General features: G+C 52.3%; 1 protein-coding gene across 4 annotated transcripts in view; it reads right to left on the reverse strand.

Annotated features, from left to right (window-relative positions):
* LOC144734646 (paired box protein Pax-1-like) overlaps window positions 1–7,087 on the reverse strand; it is a 31,803-nt gene that overhangs the window by 24,052 nt on the left and 664 nt on the right. The window lies entirely within an intron of this gene.

Raw genomic sequence — 7,087 nt, forward strand, 5'->3', positions numbered from 1 at the left:
TGCCCCCTCATCATAAACCGCCGTGAACGATCCACTGCTGGATGAATGCCTCCTCGCCAAGCCTCCTCCGCTGCCTCACCTTACGATCGTCCGGCGTAACGATATACCCGGCACCTGCGCGCAAACTGATTCCATCGCTCCATCTCCTCCACAAGGAGAACACGCAAACGCCGCATACGCAGCAGGCGTCAGGGTCGGGATCGAACCTACGACCTCCTGTATACCAGGCGAGGTAGTTAACATCTCGCCAGCGTTTAGGGTTCATGGTGAACGGGACGGCTGGAGGCGAAGGGGTACTCCGGGTTGTAGCTGGGGTGGTGTTCGAGGTTGGTAGAAAAAACAATAGTTCAGTTTCCTCTGCATATTTTATCGCGTGACTTGCTTAGCTTTCCAACACTTGGCACTCCGATCGTGCGTTTGTACCGTTGTTGGAGCGTTCTGACTCGTCCCGACTGGACGTCCGTTAAAAAACAGAGCTTCATTGATTCCTCCTGCAGTATAAATACAGATGATGATTAACCCCTGGCTGCCACTCATGTTATCACGCAACGCAACGCGACGCCTCCTGCCCGAGCCCCGCTGACTTTCTCTAGCGACGTCATTAGCCGGCGTGTGTCCCCACATCCACGCGGTCATCTTGCAGCCTCGCGTTCTCGATTCCGAGCGTGCATCCTTTCCACGCTTCCAGCGTAACCTCCTCCGTCAATGTCTGCGTGCCCCTCTAAGCCGCGTCCATCGCAGGTGGCTGGCACTCGCCAATGCCGAGTGCTTCGATGCCTCGAGGGCACCACCTCGATTCGCGTCGCGTATTATCCGGGATAGAGAGACGCTCCGCAAAACAGTAAGACGCACCCCACTGTGCGTATGTTGAATTTCTTTCGCACCGTACGTAAGCCAACCGTGCTAATTCGGAGGTACGAGAAGGACAACACGCTAAACACCAAAAGCAGTCCCAAAGAGAATGCGTTTCCACATTAGTGTAGTGGTGCAGTGTATCGTAGTGTGGTATATAGTAATGTAGTGTAGTGCGTTGCGTAGTGTATAGTGTAGTATGCAGTGTGTATTGTAGTGTATAGTGTAAGTGATGTATGTTGAACATCTTTCACCCGGGTGTGTAGCCAACCGTGTTTATCGGAGGTGCGGGGGTGAATGGCAATAAACTAACACACAAAAAGCAGTCCTGCGTTTACAATCTCTATTGTCTCTCACGACGCCTCCACCCCTCACTGTGCTCAGTCACGTTTACGCTCCCTCTATCACCTTGCTCCCCAGCCATTGAAATAAACTCCCACTCCACATCAACACAGAGGCAACTTCACTAAACCATGTTTCGTTCCTCCGTTAAGACTCATTTTTTTCAACAGTGTATCCTTCTACTACTTCGTGTCCATGTCCTTAAAGCATTAACCATCCTTCACTTTCCTATCCTAACCTCTCCCTCACTTTCCCCATCATCACCCTTCCTTACCATCCTCCATCTTCCAAACCTCGCCCCTCACTTTCCCCATCATCACCCTTACATGCAATCCCTTCCCCTCCCCAAAACTCAAACTCCATCCCTTTTCCCCATCAGCCATTACTAATGTAAGTAATAATAGAAATAAAATGAAATAATGAATCACGACGTTTCGGAGGCAACACAAGTCTCCGTCATCAGGTGGGATCGTCACAGCTAGATTTACTGTATCAGTAAATCGTATTCTTGATACAGTAAATCTAGCTGTGACGGTCCCACCTGATGACGGAGACTTGTGTTGCCTCCGAAACGTCGTGATTCGTTATTTTATTTTATTTCTATTATTACTTTTATAATTTTTTTACCTACGTGACTTTACCGAAAAAACCTAAGAGTATGAATCCTTGCAGTCACGAAAGCTTCAAATCTAGAATTACTAATGTACCATTTATAATTCTTGAAAAGCGCTCTAGTAAGTCCTAGATAATATAAGATAAAGAAATTAGTTTGCAATCTAGATTTACAAGCATAAAGGTCACCCGTATAACCACCAATAGTATGTTCGGGAAAGTGCTGTTAGTGCTCACCTATGAAGGTTGGCACAGCACACGATGCGGTGAGTGGCCAGCACCACGTCTTGCCAGTGGCGATATTTACACATCGCACCAGGTAGTCATTTGATGCTCAGGAACAATTCAGATATTCGTCACTGGTGTTGGCCGTGAGCGTGAATTTAACTCGGGTCGCCGGGTTCTTAGCACAGCGCGCTACATGCTACACTACCGCTCCCCATACACGTGTAGTGACGTAGAATCGATCTAGATTTGAAGTTTTTGTGACTGCAGGGATCCATACTCTTGGGTTCATTCGGTAAAGTCACGTAGGCTTTACCGAAAGAACCAAATACATAGAATCGGTCGTGTAGCAGCATCGCACTGGCTGCTGGTAGGGAAGGGGATTTGCAGCTTACAGCAGCCCTGACTGACAGCAGGCCACGTGATAGACCAGACAGTGATCTAGGGGAAGGGTCACGGAAGGGGCACTCCGAGAACCCGCTAGTAGGTTCCAGAAGGAGGCGTGGCCGGGGGCGGAGCCAGGCCATGCTGACAGTAAAAGAGGGGTCCTTGTAGGGGAGCTCGGGGCTGTCGTGTGGAGTGGGATCCGGTCGTGGTGCTGGAATCTTCGCCATCGTGTTTGTCTTCAACAGCTCGGCGTTGCCAGTCAGGCAGTCTACCAGCCGTCCTGACTGGCAGCCGTAGTTGAAATAGTGACGAGTTATAAAGTGTTCACTGTCAGGCCGTGTTAATAAACAGAGTGCCTCCTACTCTTAGTGTCTCCGAGTCAATCACTACACACGTATTAATACACACTACACACCTGTACTACTGAATTATAAGCCGCAGCAACAACACCCGTGCGTGTTAGACAATCAGGAGAACACGGGAACTTAATTCTAGATTTGAAGCTTTCGTGACTGTAAGAATTCATATTGTTGGGTTTTTTCGGTAAAGTCACGTAGGTAAAAATTTGTAATAAAAATTAATACAAATTAAATAAAAAAGTTAAATAAAAAGAAAAAATAAATCATTAATTTTTATTTTACTTTTATAAATTTTAATTTTAATTTTTTACCTACGTGACTTTACCGAAAAAACCCAAGAATGGGAACTTAATTATTTAATTACGCGGAAAGCATTAAGCTACATAAAACATTGAGCCCGTGAGAAAATGCCCGACTCTGCTGATAAGACACGAAGACAGTCGAAACCGGTGGAGAGTTTAAATTGTTTAAACAAATGCGGTTACGTAACATTTTCTCGAAATAAATCGTGCACTGGGAAGGAAAAGGCATCTAAAGAGAAAAACTTGTATTATGGATGATATTGGTCGCGAAAGCCGACGTGCTAAACTGACTCCGAAGGACTTTACGCGCTGTAATTTATCTCTCACGTGGAGAGACACACGGATGTCCGTTCCCTTATTTATTTCATCGTGAAATATGATGCTCGCCTACAAAATCGGTCCTCGTGCGATAACAGCGCCAACCTTGGAAGGACAGGTATTACTCTATATCTGTCACAAGTTCAGCACCACATTCGTCAACACCACTGCGCTGAAGAGGTGAACACACACACACGTATATATATACAGACAGCACTGCAGTCAACGGTCCTTCATCTGGTATTACGAAGAAAGCCTATCGGCCGAAACGTCGTGTGCTAATATTAACGCCTTTGCACCAATGCAAATGCAATTACTCAAAAATATGTTTGTCTAAATTTGCAGATTATCACTTTATTTTTTTTGCGGGAGGAAAAACGTCGTTCCCTAATATTCGTCGAATATTTATTTCTGTTTAGCCACGCGGTGGGTAGCTGTTGTGCACGCGCCCTGCAGCCCAGCACTGTGGAGGCAGCAGTGCGGGTTGGTGGGTCACCAACACCTTCGCCGATGAGCTTGCCGTACCCTGTGGCTCTGCCGGGTGAAGCCGGTACAGCCAGTGGACTGATCCCCGCGTGGTCAGTCTATAGGGGCCGTAGTTGTTTGCCTGCTTTGCACGCGTAGGGGTTTGTCAGGCCGCTCCGGCTTTTTTTTTATGGTTTCATGCTACGATTTTAATGTGAAAAAAATTGTCAAACATCTCAAGCTAAAGGTATTCCTGGAAGCAGTTTCGACTCCGTGAAGATTCTCTCGTGGGTAAAGGTTGCAATGTTTAGCGGTGGCCGAATTGGACATCGCGACGGCTACAATCTGCATGGCTACTACATTCGACCCTATCGTTAGCACGCTTTGCTTAAATGTCCGCGATAAAACTAAATAACCCAACATTTCCTCTCACACCTCCAAACACCCATTCATTGGCCGATAACATCTGGCAATGTAGAGGACCGCAGAGCTCGGTGTGCGGCCAAATGTCGCACCGGCGAGGGTTGGGAGCGGCGGAGGGAGGTGGAGTGAGGTGGGGGCAGGAATAGAGGGTGGGGGCAAGGCAACACGGGAGTAGGCAGCTGCACCTTAATAATGTTCAGCTCTTTATAGATCCACTGCTGGATGAAGACCGGCCTCCCCATGCCGTATCAGTCATTGTGAGGTGTGGCTGGGCGAGGGGGGGGCAAATTGTTTTGATCGTGGGGAAGACGACGAGTTCAGATGACACTCATCCGTGGTTCCTCCCCCTCCTCCTCCTCATGGTGCCTCTGAGTCGTCCCCACCTCTGTCTCTCTCTCTCCGTGAGCGAGGAGCGATGGCGATGATGATGACCTCTCATTGTGTCCCGAGATGCCCCAGAGGCAACAAAAACACCAAAGCAGCAGCAGCAGCATTCTCCCAACAAGGCCCGCCGCTCGGTGAATGTACCGGCGAGACCCCAAAACGTGCGGTTTTAGAGCTTACGACGTTCATTTATTCCTTTTTACGGTTTGCTTTTTAAAGGCTAAAATTAATAACAAGCACCCGCCCTCCTCCCTCCTCCTCCCTCCTCCTTCCTCCTTCCTCCCCCCCCTCTCCTGCCTACTCCCTCCACTTCCTCCTCCTCCCTCCTTCCTTCTCCTCCCTCCTCCTCCACCTCCCTCCTCCTCCTCCTCCTCCTCCCTCCTCCTCCTCCCTCCTCCCCTCCCTCCCCCCTCCCTCCTCCCCTCCCTTCTCTCCCCCCTCCTCTCCTCCTCCACTCCTTCCCCCCTCCACCTCCCTCCTCCTCCCTCCTCCCCTCCCTCCCTCCCCTCCTCCCCACCTCCTCCTCCCCCTCCCCCCCTCCCTCCTCCCTCCCCTCCACTCCTCCTCCTCCCTCCTCCTCCTCCCCTCCTCCCCCACCTCCTCCCCACCCTCCCTCCCACCTCTCCCTCCTCCTCCTCCCTCCTCCACTCCTCCCTCCTCCTCCCTCCTCCTCCCTCCTCCTCCCTCCTCCTCCCTCCTCCCCTCCCCTCCTCCTCCCTCCCCATCCTCCCTCCCCTCCCTCCCTCCTCCTCCCTCCTCCTCCTCCCTCCTCCTCCCTCCCTCCTCCCTCCCTCCTCTCCCTCCCTCCTCCCCTCCCCCTCCCTCCCTCCTCCTCCACTCCTCCCTCCCCTCCTCCTCCCTCCTCCTCCTGCCCTGCCTCCTCCTTCCTCCTCCTCCTCCTCCTTCTCCTCCTCCCTTCTCCCCCACTTCCTCCTCCCCCCTCCTCCTCCTCCCTCCTCCTCCAGCCTCCTCCTCCCTCCACCTCCTCCCCTCCCTCCTCCTCCTCCCTCCTCCTCCCCCTCCCTCCTCCTCCGCCTCCTCCTCCTCCTCCTCCTCCCTCCTCCCTCCTCCTCCTCCCTCCTCCTCCTCCCTCCTCCCCTCCCTCCCTTCTCCCCCACTTCCTCCTCCTCCCTCCTCCTCCTCCCCTCCTCCTCCCTCCTCCTCCCTCCTCCTCCTCCTCCTCCTCCTCCCCTCCCTCCTCCTCCTCCCTCCTCCTCCTCCCTCCTCCTTCCTCCTCCACCTCCTCCTCCCTCCTCCTCCTCCCTTCTCCCCCACTTCCTCCTCCGCCCTCCTCCTCCCTACCTTCTCCCTCCTCCTCCCTACCTCCTCCTCCACCTTTAAAACCCTTCACAGCCAAATTCCGAACCGCATTTTTTCCACCTCCTTCAAATTCTTTTTTTTACCTTCATCCCCCGCGTAAGTGACAAAATAAAACCCCTACAGAGGCGTCAAAAGCCTTTTCACACGCCGCCCAACCATCCCCGCAACCCCCCAAAAATAACAAAAAATAAACAAAATTCCCCTCCGCTGTCTTCACCTAGGCCACGTGTTCATGACGGGACCCTGTAGCAAGGGGCAACCGTCGTGGAGATTTGCACGAATTTGTTTCGTCACTTGGTCAAATGCGTCTTTTCCCTCTTTGTGAAGTTCACGGATGTTCTCCCCCAGGCTCTGCAGACGCGTGTGAGTGAGTGTATTGCTGTACCAACATGTAAACATATCAACATCACGGGATCTTTTAGCGTCCCACCGGGAAATCATACGGTGAAGCATGTTGCGGTTTAATACACCGCAAGCGTTAACCGGGCTGCCGAAGTGTTGAACCGCCAATATATGCAAAAAACCAGGCGCTTTGCCCCACCCCTCCCCCAACTATCGATGCTGTTAGGCTCACCCCTCGCGTCGCGTATTCTCCAGCAAGATAACAAAACAAAGACTGTCACATTCATTGTAACATAGAACAATATGTGTGTGTGTCTCGGTGTGGGGAGCTGGCACAGTAGGGGGCACAGGTGGTGCATCGGCCAGTCATCTCAGTCAGTCGACCCAATGGCACCTGCTGGGTCTGCACCGTCACCTCCTGCCAGCGGGCGTTCGACACTTCACGTGGCCTTAAAGTGCACTTAGCCTGGCACGAGCGCCGCGGTGACGTCACCACCCACTTAGTGGCGATTATCGGTTGTTGTATGGGGAGCGGTAGTGTAGTGGTTAGCGCGCTGCGCTACAAACCCGGCGTATCGAGTTCGATTCCCGCTCACGGCCAACACCGGCGACGATTATCTGGACCGGTCCTGGACCTCCCCCCGGTCGAGTCAGCCTCCAAATGAGGACCTGGTGCGGTGTGTAAACTTCGCCACGAGGGAGACAAGGCGGCCGGGCGTGGTGCTGGTCACCCACCCCCTCGTGCGCCGTGTCGAC

Source organism: Lampetra planeri, chromosome 52 (genome assembly GCF_965212315.1).
Source record: "Lampetra planeri chromosome 52, kcLamPlan1.2.h2, whole genome shotgun sequence".
NCBI lineage: Eukaryota > Metazoa > Chordata > Hyperoartia > Petromyzontiformes > Petromyzontidae > Lampetra > Lampetra planeri.